The sequence below is a fragment of the Perognathus longimembris genome, chromosome 15 (genome assembly GCF_023159225.1).
Source record: "Perognathus longimembris pacificus isolate PPM17 chromosome 15, ASM2315922v1, whole genome shotgun sequence".
Classification (NCBI taxonomy): Eukaryota; Metazoa; Chordata; class Mammalia; order Rodentia; family Heteromyidae; genus Perognathus; species Perognathus longimembris.
The window spans coordinates 46523247-46542385 of NC_063175.1; positions in this window are offsets into that span (position 1 = coordinate 46523247).

Genomic DNA, 19139 nt, shown 5'->3' on the forward strand with positions numbered 1-19139 from the left:
AACATAGCCAGTTGCTTCACCTGAGTCATTTTCCCCTCCCACTCTGAAACAGTCTAGTTTAGGTTCTGGTCTTTGTACCATGTAGCCACATGCTTAGGCTGAGGTCTCTCCTAGGCCTTGGGGATTGAAGCTTGATTGATTTAAACCAACAGTACTAATTAATCCAGTTCCTGGTTGTAGTTGAATGTAGCCTCCAATGTCATTCTGGTAAGTGAGAGGGGCCTGATAAGTTCAAAAGCAGGAGATTTGGAGAAAGAAAGGTTTCTTCCTCAATACAAAAAGGCATGCAAGTGGGAGTTTTTATCTGTGGATAGAGCTGATTGAATACATGATGGCTATGGCCACAGGAATTATATGGGAGCCCATGATGGAACCTGCCAAAGGCAGTGGAAGTAAACCAGAAAAACGGAGAGCACCAGGGGCCTTGGGAGCAGGCTTGTTACAGCACATGTACATAGCACATGGCCGCTCACAGTCAGCACTGAAACCAGCAACCACTGGAACCCAGTGTTCTGAAGTGGTCTGGATTGTGTGGAATAACATATCAGGAAGCGTGTGGTCCTGCCACAGTAATCATGAAAAGATAAATGGAATCTGGAAATACATTATGTGAGATAGATTCAAGTCTTAGGTCCACTTATTTGTAGGAGTGTTGCCCTTGAGTATATGTTTTTTTGTTTGTTTGTTTTGTTTTGGCCAGTCCTGGGCCTTGGACTCAGGGCCTGAGCACTGTCCCTGGCTTCTTCCCACTCAAGGCTAGCACTCTGCCACCTGAGCCACAGTGCCCTTCTGGCCGTTTTCCATATATGTGGTGCTGGGGAATCGAACTGAGAGCTTCATGTGTAGGAGGCAAGCACTCTTGCCACTAGGCCATATTCCCAGCCCCTGAGTATATGGTTTTTGTCTCCTTAGACCCTCATTTCCTCACCAGTAAATACAGGTAACACTACTTCAGTGAGGTGCTGTAAACAGAATAAAATCAAATACAGAGTCACAAGCAAGTTCCAAAAGGAATTCCCACATGTCCTTATTCAGCATCCTCAAACATTAACATCCACCATAATCATAGTTCAATAATCAAGTCCAGTAAATTAACCTTGAGCAATACTCTTAAACTAAGCCTCAGTCCTGGAATTTTACCAACTGAATTTCAGGGCCACAGCATTCTATTTTCTAAGTTCTTACCAACTTAGACTCTTTTAATCCCTTACACTACCTCCGATTTTCTTTGTAATTTGTGACCTTGACACTTCAGAACAGTATAGGATATTAATTTGTAGACTGTCCCCAAATTGGCTTTACTAATGTTTTTTCATGATTGTGCATTTCTGCAAGACCAGCACCGTAATGACATTGCCTCCTTCTCAGAGCACTGTGTCAAGGGTTTATGATAGACAGGGCCCCTCCTTTGATGTTCATGTGATCAACACAGGGTATAGAAACCATGGTGAACTCTGGTTTTCTACTTTGTATTTAAGGAGGATCTTACAGGGAGATGGCTTTGAGATCATACAACGCTATCATCTCCTTTCATGCTTTTGCTTAGTAATTTTAGTAGTCATGGCTGGTTCTTGCCTGTGTCAATGATAATCATGGCTGCCTTGCAGATGGTGAATTTTATTTGTAGACGAGTTCTAATTATTGTTTTTCTTACTCATTAAGTCTGGAGCATTGAAGGCAAGTTTCAATTGTGTCATTGGGGCTTTCTGAGATATTGTGTGATTAAAACTGTGAGGCAAACCTTCCTTATCAGGTGAGACTATGGAGGTAAGCAGAGCACAGACACATACAGTGATGTCTAGTCTAGAAAGTCTTGGCCTCCAGACCAACACACACTGCCCTGGTTAGAAGGGACGCATCTTGTGTGCCCTTACCTTCTTTGGGACTATTGTTTTCTTCTGAGTGATTTAGGCTCCAAGGCACGGCCTACACATTGGTAACCACAGTGTGAGCACTTTTTATTGAGAAAGGCCAGTTCTCCCCAGCTTCTGTCGAACATGCCTAGGGCCACACCTCCCTCCTCCTGTCTTCTTATGCCATATGTAGCCTTTCTGCCCAGGTGATGGGCATGGTCTAAGGCTTCCCCGAGGATGCTCTGGTGCCTTGGAGGATAGAACAAATCCCTTGATAGGAAGTGGGGGCTTTATTGCCATGCATGAACATGCTCTTCCTTTCATGAAAAGTTCTTTATTCTCAGTCTTTGATGGTATCAATTTCCTGTTGCTGCTATAACAAATCATCTCAATGAGTGGCTTAGGGGAATACCAATTTGCTCTCTCACAGTTCTAGAGACAGACATTTAAAATAATTTTTGCTAGACTGAAGTCACTGTTGTTGGCAAAAGTGTAGCTTCTTGAGGCAGCAGAAGAGATCTCTTCTTTGTCTCTGGCAGCTTCTAAAGTCTCTGTGGAAAGAAATATTTCAGGGACCAGAGTATGAATGAAGAAAAGAGTTAAAAGGTGAACTCTACAGACCAACAGGTTTTATTCAGGAGGAAAGCCTGCGAAGGGCAACCAAGTCTCCTTCAGCCTGAATGAAGGGGAAATGACACCCACCTTACAGCTAGGGTCCCTTTAAGCACTAGGCAGAAAAAGTGAAATCCGGTGAGACAGACAGAAGTGGGGGGAGATGGAGGCAGAGGGGGTGAGAAATGTTATTCTGACTGAAGAGTTTCAAGGTCTCCACAGCACCTGTGTCCACCAGGGGCATCCGTGTCAGATGTGGCCTTGTCTCAAGATCTTTTCCAACACCACTGGGTGCATTTGTTCAGGGGGAAGGGGAGGGGAGATAATTCAGCAGGGTCAGCAGCAAGGACAGTTGTAAGAGATGGCTTGTGTTTTCAGTTCAAGTCATGTTCCATCACTCCCTCTGTTCTTTAACTCACAGCCTGAACCTTCACCTTCAAGGCCAGCAGTGTAACATCTTCTTTCTCTGATTCTACCTGGGTCATCCCATCCCTTCCTTGCTGTGTTGCAGCCCCTGCTGCCTCTTTTATAAAGACCTTTGTCATTACATTGCATCCTCCAGCACGACCCAAGATAATCTCACCATTTACAAATCCTCAACACGGAAGATCTGCAAAGTTCTTTTGTGTATGTGAGGTAACCTATTCACAGGACTCAGAGCTTAGAATGTATAACTTGGTGGGAGCGCATTATTGAACCTACAAGATCCACCATGCCCCATGTTGTTTTCGTTAGCTACATTAGTAAGGAGAAAAGTTTGCTGCTGTAACAGGTAGAGAGAAACTGCTTTTGCTAAAAGCACTGGATCTTCACTTGAGCTTGTAAATGCTCCACCTCCATTATGTATCTGTCTTCTTTGCTCTAAGCCACTGTCTTCTATTGTCATCTTGGTTTCCAGAAACAACAGGTCTAATAAACATTTATAACAGGAGTCAAAACTACCCCCTAGGCAACAGTGACTTTCTAGTCAGGGCAAGGCTCTACCTGGCCAATCCTGAGATAATGGCCAACTATACTATATCTCCTACTGGCTGTTTAATTATGCATTTCTGCCCCCTACCCAATTCTTCCTTTATTTAAGTCTAGATCTCCCTGTTCCCATGCAAGGGTAGTAAATTAATAAATTTATTTTCTCTGCTTTTCAACTGCTCATCTCTTTACTGATGTCTTGGAGTAACTGGACCAGACATGTTGGAACCCCTCGAGTTGGGCCTCAGACCCAGGACTCCAGTTAGACAATAAAAATTCATACTTAAGAGAAGAGTTTAATTCCCTCTCACAGACAACCCCAGGCATGAAATTCAGAGCCAGGATATTCCCCTACCAACACAAGCTCCCAATCCTATGCCTATTTGATCTTTCTATGAAACTCAGGATCTAAGATTGTTCCTTCCAACTGTACCATCATATTAAATTCCAGATGCCAAAGATAGACAGAAGCCTGACAGATGGGGAAAAAATAATATTTCCTTCCTTTGAAGGCAAAACCCATATTTGGCTTGCTTCAAGTCAGCTTACATCCTGTGAGAGGGCTGTACCATGCTGCAAGGAATTCTGGGAAATGTAGTCTTTGGATGGAACCATATGCCTAGGAGGAAGAAGTGTGGACAGCTGGTTTTGCCAAGACAGGCAAGAGGGCACAATGATAGCTTTCAATGGGTTGAGTGGGCCAACGCAAGATATGAGGTGTGTGCTACGAGTTGGATCTGTCTGGCAGGAAGGCTCAAGGTCTACTCTGAGGGACAGAGAGGCACTAGTAGTAATCAGGTCCTTTGGAATGAACTCGCTGCCATCAGTGTGATAACAGATCAGTGTGAAGAGGGTACATTTAGAGTCAGATAGAACTGACCTGTATTTGCACTCTTACACTTAGATATGAACTTATTGAGCCTCAGTTTCCAATGAAGTGAAATGGGAAGAGAATCACTGACCTGAGAGTTGTCATGAGGAGTCAGTGAAACAATATTTGTGAACAACTAAGCCTAGGGCTTGGCATGCAGCTGGTTATAATGTCCACTTGGTCAGCTATTGATGTGCACAACAGTATGTCAAGACCTACAGACACACACACACACACACACACACACACACACACACACACACGATTCATATTCTATTGCTGGGCTTTTCAGAGTGGAGACCTCCTTTGAGAAATGGTGGGATGATCCAGCTCTTCTGTTAGCCTGCTATAATTTTTGTCTTTGTAAATTCGTTAAGAATTCATTTTGATGAATCCCAGATACATGGACCATGGAAAACAATTAGCATTAATAGTGTAAAAGAAGGCGATCAATAAATAGATTCATTTTTAAACTGTAATAATTTATTTGCTTCCTGACTTTTGGGAAATACTGCATCTTCGGGTGACATGTCGACCATTAAATAGCTGAACTGTGATGATTTGTGGAAGGAAGTTTGTTTCCAGGAGGCAGAAACTCAGCAACCCAGCAAGCAGCCAGCACTAGTGGACAGCCAGGTCTCCCCCGGGGGAGACCACACAGTTCATGTGGCTGAATGTGGCTCACAAAGCCCAACGGGGGTGTCATCCTCTTGAGATTCCCACATGTAGCCACAGGCTTTGGTGCCCAGAGCTCCAGAGTTGGGAAGGGTAAAGCCAGTATTCCTCAGAGCAGGGAGAAGCAAGAGCTAGTGAGGAATTGCTGCGAATGCTCTCTATCCATGCTGCTTTGGTCCTCTGGTGTCTACCAGAGCACAAAAGAACAAGACCATACATCTTCATAAAGAAATAGTTCACTCTAGAGCGAGGAGGGGGAAAGCAACTGAATAGAGGGCACAGCAGCAAAGAGCCAAGGCACGCCTTCCCCACTCACTGGGAGAACAAAGGCTTGGCCGCCATTATCTTTTTCAACATAACAAATGGAGGACCATGGTACCCAAGGACTTGGAGCGGCCTTTCAGAGGAAAGCCAGGGTCTGCTTAATGAGCTGGGGTAGAAGGGCTTTCAAGAGACGCAACACCAGGCTCATTTGCAGCCCCTGGGGGATGTCATAGGGGCAACTGTGGGCATAAAAGGGTGTGGCTTCTCTCTGCCTGAAAGGACAGCATCACCAGACTGAGGCTTGAGGACGGACAGACAGACAGACTATGTAGCCCACCAGTCCCAGTGGCCATCTGCCGGGCTGCGGGCTGCCAGCGGCTGGGCTTGGTAGAGGGCTGCAGATGGCCAGCAGCCCTGGCCCCACCCACCAGCCTGGGCTGGGGGCCAGCATAGATTACATTTTAAGGTGATAGTCATCTTTGACCTTTGGGACCTCCAGGACCACTGGTCATCCATCTTAGAGCCGCTGACCAGCAACCTCTGGGCTATTTTTATGGCCAGCAAACATTGCCCATTGATTGAATTGATTGAAATCTGCAGCTGGTTCATGGGGAACGAAGACCAGCTTCCCAGGGCTGAGCGTGCTGCTTCAGATTTTGCTCTCCTCTCCTCTCCTCTCCTCTCCTCTCTCCTCTCCTCTCCTCTCCCCTACTCTACTCACTTTTTCTGTTTCCCCCTCTCCTCATCTCCAACACAAAGTATATATGGAAACAGGATACAGATACAGATACACACACACACACAACATACACACCACACACACACATTTTGCCATGGGGCTCATTTTCCCACCCGAATTTAAAGGGGTATTCAAAAGAAGTCATTTGAAAAACAGCAGAGGTGTGTTCATGGATAGTCCATACACACACACACACACACACACACACACACACACACACACACACACCCTTAACCAGGAACCTGACATGTAGAAACAAAATCATACCTATGTAAAATTAAAGAATAGATTGGTTGCTTTTGCAGTGTCGTTGGCTAAGCTGAGCAACAATGGCTTCGAGTTCTTTTCTCTCACCGTTCGGGTGAGATGTGTGCCAGAGACCAGTGAGGCGGCAAGGAAACAGAGCCTTGCTTGTTCTGCAGGAGCCAGGCAGGTTGTGGGGTGGCTCTGCCTGGCTGGGGAAGGACCTGCCCCCCACCAAGCCCTGGCCTTCTTCCATAGACAAGGAACCAGACTGCCCACCTCCCCAGCGGTGTGAGGTCAAATGCCCACCGCGGATTCTTTATCCTGCATCACTCCCGGTGGTTCAGCCTCTTTGACTGGACCCGGGCCAAACAGTGCATCACAAAGGGAGAAGTTTAAACCGGGAAGTGACTGCCAGCTGTCGCAGTTTGCATTTCCAGTATATCAGCTTCGCTGACTTTGCTGGAGTCTGGGCCGGTACCACAGTCCCCGGTGCCAGGCTAGGATTCGCAGCCCTCAGCATGTCTTCTCCGTCTTGCCCACTGGCCCACGCCAGTGTCCCTTCCTCCATCCCAAGCACAGGAGAGGTTCCTCTCTGGGACTTTGGGGGTGGGGGGGAGTGTCTCACGCTGAGGAGTAGAAGAGTGTGTTCCAGAGGTGGTCCCTTAATTCTCACTCAGAAGCGCATAGGCCTATGAGCATGAGAAAGGAAGGTTCCCAGTGTGAGGGGCAGAGGAGCCCCAGCCTTCAGGAAAAGCCAGGAGAGACTGTGGGTCTCCATCAAGCATGCGCCGAGGGCCTCTGTCCTCTCTACCCCTGACTTCATCATCTGCCCTGGGAAGGAAGGGTCCTCTGTATCTGTGGCCCCAGAGAATCTGCTGCTCTACTTTCACAGATGCCCTCTCCACCCTCACGGTGGGCCGTGGTCACGGGGCCTGCCTCAGAGCCCTTGCAGGGCTCAACACACGTCTGCACACACACACACACACACACACACACACAAATCCTTCCTAAGTGATGCGACAGAGTAGATGCTAGACCGGGAAGTGACGTGTGTGTGTGTATGTGTGTGTGTGTGTGTGTGTGTGTGTGTGTGTGTGTGTGTGTGTGTGTGTGTAAGAATCCATGATTTCTGAATCCAAATGGTGATTATCTCTGATCTCCCCATCTCCTGTCACAGCACCCTTCCAAAGAAAGGGAGGCCCTTTCCCAAGCCCTGAGGCAAAGGGGTACAGCAAGTCCCCTGGTCTATGGCCTGGGAAGTCCTGTAACAGGACCAGTGAGGTTGGAGTTGGGGGCTCCATGGGCTCTCAGGATGGTGACTGGCATCATGGTCATCCACGGTGAGCCACTGTAGCTGCCACAGAAGATTCCCAGAGAGGAGTCTTGGCTGGAAAAGCAGCGTTTTGGTTGAAGCGTGTAGCTAGATGCCAGGCTGAGGATAGACTCCCAGAGATCAGCTCCAGCAAAAAAAAAAAAAAGCAGAAACCAAAGCCCAAATACTTGTCAGCATTGGTATCCCCAAAGCCTGGGTCTCCTGACACTGGAAACCCTGTGGATTAGCAACAAAAGGACACCAACACATCTGCTAGGCATGGGTGCCCTCTTCCTAAGCTATTACCTGCCTGGCACTAGACCCCCTGACGGCAGAGGTCACCCCGAGCCTGGGCTCCTAGCTCTGAGAAGCCCTGGTGACCCAAAGCCAAACCATGGTCCCTTGGAATTGGACAGGCGTGTTCAAATCCTAACTACTCTTGTTTCTAATAATGGGCAGCTGGAACATTAGCTCCGTTACCTTCACGTTTTCCCCGTATGAAAGCGTACATTCATCCTCCTTATGGGAATCTCCAGGCTGGGACATGACACAGTGGCCACTGCAATCTCCTGATGCTCGTCTCTCCTTGCCTCATTCCCGTCCACAACCTCGTGCAGCATGTGTGGCACGCGCTGTGAGATGTTCAGCTGCATCCTCAGCTTCTACCCACTAGATGCCAGTAGCACCCCCTAGTTGTGGCAGCCCAACATGTCTTCAGACAGTGCCACGTGTTGGAGAGCCATTGATGAGGACGTGTCAGCATGCCTGGCCTCCATGCCCAGTTATTGCCTCCCCTTTGGAGCTTCTGGACCTGTATTTATCTCATTTATAGAGTGGCTATAAAATAATGAATACTTGACAAAAGGCTGGCATAGCCACTGGGTAGCCATGATGTGGCAGTCTTTGTCATGTCCAATGTTCCTTGCATCTAAAGCACTGTTCCCTCCAGGGACAGGGGCCCCTTGAAGAGGGAGATTTTTGGCTGATCCATTCACTGTCCTGAGATGCAGCCAGGCGAATGGAAGGAAATGGTATTGAAGAGGAGAGTTCTGGGCTAGGCCTTGTGAGGTAGGCAAGGGGCCCTTGGACTCCTTCAGCCCTAGGAAGTCACTAACACCGATTCCTCCGTGGCCTTTGACCTCTGTGGCAGGGCTGGCCCCCAGAGGATGCTGTCAAACTGGGAGGTGTGCAGGAATCTGCTGGAAGCTTGCGGGCACTGTGCTGGTGGCTGGGGTGGGTAAGCAGACATCAGGACGCAGGAATCGGCATTGGAGCTAGTTCCCATCGTAACGGGGCTCGGCTGCTCTGTCCTGGGAGGGCATCCCAGAGGCAAGTGGGCCTAGGCAGGTTCAGCTACCCCTCTTTTCCCACCGGGCAGAGGAGCATCATGGGTGGAAATACCCAAAGTCCTCCCTGTCAGCAGGGTGCCTGGCGCCTCACTGATCTGTGCCCAGGGCAGCCCCCACTTGGCTGCGGGATTTCAGAGAAACCCCTTAGGTCTGTCATCCTCAGCTACAGGTTAGTGGCCCCACAGGGTCCATCGTAACCTCTTGATCTCTTTGCAAATCAGACTTTACTAAAGTAGGGCAGTGATCTAAGGCCTTAACAAATTCTGATGTTATAGAAAGTGTAGTTCTAGAAACTTGTTAGCAATCACTACGCTTTTCCAAAACCCTGATTGCACATAGAATCATCCTCTTGACCCTGCCCAGTCCCTCCTCGCCGGGTTCCTAAAGCCTCCTGAGATTCACGAAGGCCTTGGAGCCTCTCCAGGACCTTTTTAGTTCTGCTCTGCTCACAAGAATCACCCAGGCTTCATGAGAACACAGCACCAAGAGGCCAGCTTAAGAACACTACTAATTATATTTTTTTCCTATTGAAAAGCCCTAATTAAACTAATTAGGCTTCTTAATAGCTTTATTTGCAACTACTATTTTGCTCTAAGACTCACTTTGGGCTCCAGAACAGCCAGCTGTGGCCTTCCAACAGCAATAATGGAAGACTCCTCCCACCCTGGCTAACCACATACAACAAGAGAGAGAGAGACAGAGAGACAGAGAGAGAAAGAGACAGAGACAGAGAGACAGAGGCTGAGACAGAGCCAGAGAGAACAGAGCCAGAGGAGAGAGAACAGAGAGAATCTAAGCCCTCAAGCCATTCTCCAGACTTGGCGAACAATGGAGCCCCTCAAGAGGATACACAGTAATGGGCTTCAGCCCTCCTGGGAAAGACAGCCTCTCCCCTGTAGCTCCCATCATTTCCTGCAGGAAACTCGGCTGCTAGAGGCAACTCCTTTCTCTTCTGACTTGCCACTCTGTCCTTTACTTTACTCAATAACAGCTTCCCAGGCATTCCCAGAGCTTTATGACTCTGTGGTGTAGATTCTGTAAATGGACTGGGATTGCCCCATCTCCCCTCTGATTACGGTTGCCTAAACTCCGTGGCAAAATGGAAGGGATAAGGATATTGGTTTGGTCACCATACCCAAGAGTATGGTGGAGTTCTAACGGGAAAGCCCTTCTTGCTCTACTCCTGGCCCTAGACCCTTTCCCAGGGGCAGCAGCATCTGAGGCGCCCATTCGTTTGCCTTCGTTTCCCTTCACCCCAGGTCTCTCCACCATGAGGTTTGCAAGCACAGAATTCCAGTAAGGCCTGGCCAGTCAGCCACCCTCTTTTGAAGCCAAGCTGCCATTCCCACAGGTGAGAGGATTTCCTAGCTGACTCCATGGTTTTCATTCCAAGCTCAGGTTTCCTTTCTGCAGGCTATGATAATCCCCAGGCCTCTAGCACCTGTGTGATAACTCTGGCAGACGTGTGGCTCTTATGAAACCTATCCTGGTAGCTCAATTCAAAACTCTAATGGTCAAAATATCTATCATTTGTCCTTCTTTCTTTCTTTCTTTCCTTCCTTCCTTCCTTCCTTCCTTCCTTCCTTCCTTCCTTCTTCCTTCCTTCTTCCTTCCTTCCTCCCTCCCTTCTTTCTTTTCTTCCTTTCTTTCCTCCCACCTTCTATCCTTCCTTTCTTTTTCTTTTTCCTTTTCCCTTTCTTTCTGTCTCCCTTCCCTCTCCTTCCTTCCTTTCTTTTCTTTCTAGTTTTCTCTTTCCTTTCCTTTCTTTCTCCCTTCCCTCTCCTTCCTTCCTTCCTTCTTTTTTCTATTTTTCTCTTTCCCTTTTTTCTCCCTTCCCTTCCCTCTCCTTCCTTCCTTCCTTTTTCTATTTTTCTCTTCCCTCCCTCCCTCCCTCCCTCCCTCCCTCCCTCCCTCCCTCCCTTCCTTCCTTTCTTCTTCCTTTCTCTTTCTCCTTTTGTGATACTACTAAGGTTTGAACTCATAGCCTCACACTTTCCTAGGCAGGATTTACACTTGAATCCTGCTTCCAGCATTTTTTTGCCTTCCTTATTTTTGAAAACATTTCATGGGTTTTTGATTGTTTGTTTCTAATCAGGAGCTGATTGAGACTGTGTGATCTTCCTACTCGGCCTCCTGAGTAGCTGGGATTCCAAGTGTATACTCCCACTCCGTGTCATCAGACAGTTTTCAATCCTGGTTTTATCTACAGAAGAATTTGTCATCCATGTCATTATTTACTTACATATTCACATATGTAAATTGTGGGAAAATATGCAAAACATAAACTTAACAATTTTGAAGTAGAAACTTCAGTAGTGTTAGGTATCATTACACTGTTGTATAACGTATTTCTTTTCATGGTACAAATGTAACTCCCTTTATAATCTCTCTTTATCCCCAGCAACTACTAGTCTACTTTCTGTCTGTATGAATCTGACCACGCTAGGGACTTTGTATAAGTGAAATTGCAGTATTTGTCCTTTTGAGATCGGCTTGTTTCCCTTAGGAAAGTATCTTCAGGGTTCATCCATGTTGTACTATGAGCCAGAATTTCTTCTAGCTTAGCTTGAATAGTATGTCATCAGATGCACATACCATATTTTCCTTATCCATTAATTTGTCTGTGGATACCTGCTGGCTCCCATTTTTTTGGTTATTGTGGGTAATGTTGTTGTGAGCATGGTGTGCAAGCATCTCTTTGAGACCCTGCTTTCAATTCTTTGAAGAACCTACTTAGAAATGGAAGCTCTGGGCTATATGGAGTTTTCTTTTTAATATTTTGAGGAATCTCTACACTTTCGACAAATGGCTATAGATTACATTCTCACAAGAATTCCAATTCTCCATAGGCTCACCAATGCCTGTTCCCCTTTGTGACTTTATGATGTTTGGTTTTATTTTCTTCAGTGGTTGTCCTCATGAGTGGTGTCTCACTGGGGTTGTGATTTATGTCTCTCTAATGATTAGTGATATCATATTACTAATATCATATCACATTTCTGGGTCTCTGTAGAGCTTCTTTGAAGACATACCCACTTTATTTTTGTGTTGTTTTTGAGATAGGGTTTTCCTTTATACCCAAGTCAGCCTGGGCTGTGGTCTTCCTGTTGATGTTTTCCTTATATGGCTGGGATAACAGGTGCTACTCTGCCATCGGTTGAGATAGAGTCTTGAGAACTTCTCCAGCCTGGCCTTGAGCCAGGCCCAGCTTCTGCCTTTACATAGCAAGGATTATAGACTTAAACCCTTGTGCCTTGATCTAGTAAAGTTTGTATTTATTGTAAAACTAGGTTCTTAGCTTTTTGTTGTTGTTGTTCCATCTTTTCTTGTCTCCCAGTCCTCTGTGAAAGTGAAGAACTCATAAGATTTAGAATCAGAACACTGGCACAACACAAACTCCACTCCAGTTTGTGATGAGTGGCAAAAACCACTCACTCACACCCTTCTTTGTCAAATCTTCAAACCTTCCTGTTAGCCTAAACTTTATAGCCAGGTTGCTCTTACTGCTCTCACTCTGCCGTTCCTTCCCTTTTGGGAGCCCTTGGGTCCAGAGCAGAGAGGAGTCAGGAGAAGGTGCTGGAAAGGCCGGTTGATGCTGGATGGGAGAGAACACTGCTGGGCTAGCGGAGCCGCTGAGGGGTTGAAAGCAGGGCGGCGATGTGCTTGGAGCTGAGTCTCACAAGCAATCTGTGATGTATGCAGAAGAGGAACAGGAGAGTAAAGGGAAGTGGATTGGCCTAGACAGCTGGGGAAAGAGTGACGAGAAAAAGACAACCCTGAGACCCGGGAGTGTGAAAGTGCCGCCGTTAGCGGAGATGATTTCTGAGAAGTCTGGCGCACATGGGTTGTAGGAGCCCAGGATAGTAGGAAACATGAAACTGAGACCACGTTTCCATTTTTCTTTCTTGGTAAGCTTGAGATAAAACCTGAGGCCTTTACATGTTAGCCACTCACTCTACCAGTGAGTGAACTACAGTTCTGGCTACATCTTTTTTTTTTTTAATTGTGAGATTAAAATCTGCAACACATAAACCCATCATTTTAAAGTGGGTCTTAGTAGCTTCACAATGCTACTTAGTTCCAAAATATTCTTTTATTTCTACCCCTTCTCCCAAAATACACCTGCATTTGTTAACGGGGCACCTGTAATCCTCTCTCTTATCCCCAGCTTTGGCAACCACTAATCACTATGGGTTTGCCAATTCTGGATACTTTTCAGATAAATAAATCCACTTTTAAGAATTATTCATGGTAGCATGTGTCAGAAGTTTCTTCGTTTCTCCATGCAATCACCCCACAAGCCATCATTTAATGACCCGAACTTTCCATTCCCAAGGAAAAAAAAAAGATTCCTTGACCCAACCCAAGGGCAGTATGGGGACAGTGTCCTGGCTCACAACCTTCTGCCCTCCAGAAATGATTTCTGGCTCCTGCCATGGGAAAAACTCCTGAAATTGTCTTATCTGACAGCTAGGCCTGGACCAAAATGGTCAAAAATGGTCACCTACAGGGACAATGGCAGGGATGGGGCCAGATTCCCAGGCATCTGTCAATGCTCCATGGAAGATGACAGCAGGTAGGACAAGGTCAGGAAGCCCATGAGGAATGAATGGAATAGATGCCGAGGTTGTACAAGTAGACCAACTTGTACACCTGCCTTCAGTCAGGTGGCTAGGGTGGGTCAAGATGGCTGTCATCTGGACTTGTGGCATGAGTGTGATTTGGGAGTGGAACCTAACAAAGATGAGTTTGTCACACTGCCTTCCCATCCTTCCTGTGTTTCTACAACACAAGAGGCACTTCAGTGAAAGCCCAGGAAAGTGGATACAGGGAGCATCCCTATAAATTAAGCCCCAGGGAAGAAGGAACTCAAGAATTTCATAGATGAGAAAACTAGTGTCCACAAAGACAGCTGGCCAGTGGCCAGGGATAGGCTGGGACCCCACTCTCCCAGAACTTTTCAGTAACAGTCCCAGTCTCTACTTATACTTATATGACAAATACTTATTTGTTTGTTTGTTTTTGTGCTGGTACTGGGGCTTGAATTCAGAGCACTGCCTCTTAGCTTTCTTGCTGAAGGCTTGACCACTTGAGCCACAGCTTCACTTCCACCTTTTTGGTGGTTAATTAAAGATACGAATCTCATGGACTTTCTTTCCCAGGCTTGCTTTGAACCATGATCCTCAGATCCCAGCCTCCTGAGAAGCTAGGATTACAAGCAGATGCCTAGCCATAATAAATATGTATACTGTCATCTTGACTTTCCTGATATACATTTGCAGATAATAGAACCTGCCTATATCCATAATACAAAATCAACATAGTGCCCTAGCTGTAATATAAGAGAAAACTAACAGGGACATGATTTGTAATGAAGTAGTATGATAAGTAAATATAGGCACAACTCCACTTGTATGCATGCCGTGGTATAGATGCAGATGAATAGAGACCTAAGTATTGCTGCTGTGCACTGTATAACTTTTCTTGGTCAAGTTAAATGAAAATACAAAGTATACTTTCCTTTCCATAGGAAAGGTGGAAAGATGGACCCAGGATATTGGAGCAGCCAGGGATAAAGGGACAAAGGACGCTTCTCGTGGGAGACGCAGCCCCGGGACCGCAAGCGGGAAGAAGTGTGGCAGGGAAGTTAGAATGCTGTACAGTTGAGGCACGAGTGGGCTCAGGACGCGCCACGGGCAGAGTGTGGAGGTGTGGCCACGCGGGAAGGCTGTGGACAGCTGAGAGGGAAGCCAAACCACACAACGTCCACTGCCGAGGGAAGGGAGGGGACCTCCTTCCCAGTGGGGAGATGGCCCTCCTTCTGGGCTATGGCACCTGGTGACTGAGGTAAAGCCTACTGTACCCCCCCCCCCCGTTGCATATGGCCTTTCTAAGGAAGTAGGAGAATCCTAGCTCTCCAGACACGGGGGCACGTGACAGGATGGCTCAGGGATGCCGAGATGGGGGAGCAGATGGCTGAGGTCCTAAAAGCTAGTGCCCAAAAGACCCCAAGGCAGCCAATAGGCTGCGTCCAGTATAACAGATTGACTGCATTACTGGGAGACGGTTAGACTTGAACTCTTAAAAAGTTGTGCTTATGTATTTTTTTTAAAAAAAGGTTGCATTTCAGGCTGAGATGACTATAAAGGCATATTTTCCAACTTATTCTAGTGTTTTTGGAACATTTGAAAATCGTATAGTATTCAGGACAACTATTTATTCTGTGACGCATCTCGTAGATGCCCCCTGAGATGACAGGAAATTAATAACCCACATGGTGTATGCCCCGACACACTGTGTAGCTTTACTCCCTGACATGGCAACCTTAGGAGGTATGCTTGTTACCCCCATTTTACAGATGAGAACACGGAGGCCAAAGAGGTGTTCTCACAGTAAGGGGTAGAACCAGGGTAAAACCCAAGGGTATGCCTTGCTAGCAGCCCCAGCGCTTAACCTCTAAATGCTAGTGGTATCACCCCTACAATCATTGTGATCATCGGGAATCACGCTCCCCACTCCCCCCCCCCCCCACACACAGGAGACACAGCCTCCAGGGAGGGTAGCATCTCAGGCTCACTGACCCAGTGAAGGATGAAGCGGCGGGTGGCGTGGGAGGGGCAGTGGAGGAGCAGGATGGAGAAGTAGGGGGGGAAGTAGCCTCCTTGGGAAAGGATGGCATTGTGATCTGGATGGCGAAGCAGGCTGGAACGCCTGGCTGAGGGGTAGCTGATGCTTTTCAGCAGTTTTAACTGTTATTACCCAGACTCTGGCCTAACACCAGAAATAAAAAAATCTAAGAGAAAATCCAAATTCCCAGCCCAAACTGACCTGCTTCCGCCTTGTCCGACTCCCTCATTGTCCTCGGTGGCTGCCCCCCATCCCACAGAGCTCCCTGCGGGTGGGTCAGAGCCCACAACTGCTGCCTATGCACATCTGGTGACTGAGACTGAGCAGAATACAAGGGCAGATCTCTTCCTGCAGGGGGTGGGGGGTCCCCACAGACCTGTGCACTGTACAGAGGAAACCCAGCCCCCAGATTCCTGGTGGGTGGTCTCAGATCTGCCAAGCTACCCAGTGGGGTGCACAGGCTGGTGGGGCTGGGGGTGGGGCAGAAGGCAGGCTATAGTAAGTTCTGAATCCACAGGAGACATAACCTTTGTAATAGGAAGGGGCTTGGCTTTAATAATCTTCTCCTTCTTCTTCTTCTTCTTCTTCTTCTTCTTCTTCTTCTTCTTCTTCTTCTTCTTCTTCTTCTTCTTCCTTCTTCTTCTTCTCCTTCTTCTCCTTCTCCTCCTCCTCCTCCTCCCCCTCTTCCTCCTCCTCCTCCTCCTCCTCCTCCTCCTCCTCCTCCTCCTCCTCCTTCTCTTTCTTCCTCTTCCTCTTTGTCTTCTTCCTCCTCCTCCTCCTTCTTCCTCTTCCTCCTCTTCTTCTTGCCATCAGCAAAAGATGTCATCTGATTCAGTCACCTTTGAATCTTGTGACAAGTAAAGGAACAAAAATAGTCTGATGGAAAAACTAAGGCCCAAAGAACTTAAGTGCTTTGCTCAGGGTCACAATGTCCAGAAAGTGGCCCCTGTCCCAGCCTAAGCCCTTCTCCTTTACCTCTCCTCCCGGGTCTGAGCCTCTGCTCCTCACCCAGGTCTCTCTGTCAGGTGAGCCATTCTTTTATGCCAACTTATGATGGTACCTTCTAGAATAGGAAGAAGAGACAAGAGAAGAAGGCAGGTTTTCACTAGCATCAGCTACATCCCTAGCTATGGGCACCTGGCATTTTTTTTGGTGGAGGAATTCTAGGCCTCGCTGGTGGGCCTGACCCCCTGCTTCTCAGGGCGGTGGGGCCTCTGGATGCAGGAAGCGATGTCCGCTGGGGTTGGCCTTAATGTGCTGCCCCTCGGGCCCTGTCCAGGCCCCAGCAGTGCTCCCTGCCCCACTGCCCAGAGCCAGAGCTTTGGGCCCCTGGCTGCCCTGCGCATTCTCAGTGGGCACAGCAGGCGACCTGCTGCAGGACCTCTGCCCCAGCTGGGCTTTGAGGCCTGCTGGAGCAGCAGATGGTAGCGCTTACAGCCAAACGGCACTCAGCGGCTTTGAACATGCTGAAAAGGGTCCTTTAGAAGTTAAACTTGGCCTGGGCGTAGCAACATGGTTCCATGTGTGGCTTTGAAAAGGCCTCGGGTGGGGTGAGGGAGCGGCTGCTTCGCCTCTGTTCCTCTCTCCTTCTTGGAGCACTGTTTTGCCTGCGCTGAACGTTGGCTCTGTCGTCTCGCAGTCACACTGACTTCCTGTGTCTGTGTTGCCGGAAGACCCCGCTAAGCCCTAGGCTGTCCCACCGGACACATGGAGGTGCCTTTGGGCAGTCGGCAGGCCCAGAGCTTCAGGGTACCTAGGAGGCGGGAACATGTCTGGGCCCCAAGGCTATTTGGCTGTTGCCCCTGATCCAACTCACCGAGGGGTTGCCAAGCATCAGCAGCCATTTGGGCTTCAAACCTTGGTCCAGCCGGGTCCAAGTGACAGGTCCGTAAATCCCAGAGCTCATGGATAATTGCCCTGGAATAATGCCTTCCAATTCTACATCCGGGGCCTGCCCTGTTTAATGAATCCTTTGAGGGACAAAGGGTTTGATCAGCTCTGGCCTCAGATAAGGTTTTTCTTCCCCCCTCCCTTGCCATTTTCCCACTTCAGTGTGGCCCCTCTCAATTCGGAGGGGATCCCCAGGTATAGCTCTAAAGAGGCCTTTAGATGGCCAGGAAAAGAAGCAAGGAGTGGGGGCTGTTGGGGGGAGCCTGGGCTGGCCCCTGCCTCTCGCAGGGGCTTCAACAGCCGGAGCGGAGCAGGCTCCATTGCCCATTCATGAGATGTCAGGTGGTCCACAGATGGGAACATGGCATTATTGATTTTTACTAGCCTGCTAAAACTGAAAGGAGAAGAAAAAAAAATCCCTTCTTAAAAGCTCCGGGTAAAGCTTTGTTTCCTAAATGATCATTCCAGGGCTCTGGTGTTGTCAATGGCAAATTTAAAATATGGGGGGGGGGTGTTGGAGATGTAATAAATTGAAATCTTACAACTATTAACTTCAGAGAGGAGCAGATTTCTGCTGGGGCTTGAGACCCAGGAGGAGAGAGAGAGTGAGAGAGAGCAAGAGAGAGAGAGAGAGTGAGAGTGAGCGAGAGAGAGAGAGAGAGAGAGAGAGAGAGAGAGAGAGAGCAGAGCACCACAGAGAGAGGGGAGAGAAGAGGAAGCCAAAGGAACAAAACTAGTAGCTCCATCCCACACCGAAGCCCCATTGATAATATCAAATGTGAATATGAAGAAATGAATCCTAACAGCTCAAAATCAACCCCGGTCCCCAGAGAAGCAACCATGGGCGATGGGATCAGGAGCATCTGCCTCAGGCCCCCACAAGAGCATGATGGGAAAAGGAGAAAGTTTGGGATCAATCACGAGCTGTCTGGGAAGAAGCTAGAGTCCTGGGATCCCAGATGGCCTCGCCTCCATTACTTATACTGACATTGTTTTCCTGTTGTGTATTTTTCTGAGAGCAAGCATGCATTTTTCCTTCCCGGGCAGCTTAGTTCTGCAGAGTTGGCTTCATTTCTGGTTGGCCTTCTTGATGAACATGGTTCCTTCTGCCATCTCACAGATTATGCCCTCTGATTAGGACACTTTTTCCCTCCAAATATTTGACTTTAAGAGGTCTGTGTGTGTGTGTGTGTGTGTGTGTGTGTGTGTGTGTGTGTGTGTGACAGTAGCAGGGCTTGAACTCAGGACCTTGCACTCTCGTTTAGCTCCACAGCTGGAGCTCTACCACTTGAGCCACCCTCCACATCTGGCTTTTGGGTGGTTAATTAGAGATAAGCGTCTATCAGATTAGCCTGCCTAGGATGGCTTTGAGCTGTGATCCTCAAATCTCAGTATCCAGAATAGCCAGGATTATAGGCAAGAGCCTCTGGAGTCTGGCTAATATCTGGCTTTAGATGGAGCCCACCAGGAAGATTCCCCCAGAGTTCCTGACAGAATGTGTCCAAGGAGACAACTCCTAGAGATGATGCCCCTCCTAGAAGTGAGTGTTGAGCCACTGCGCCCTTCTCAGTGTGTGAGGGTCTTTACCCACCATCAGGCTGAGATGGGAATGCTATTGAGCTGGTGCAAACTTCCTTCCAGGCTGTACAGCAGCGTCACAACATCAATGGATTGATTGATTGATCTATCTGAAATTAAAAGTGCAAGGCGCTGGCGGTCATGAAACCTGGGA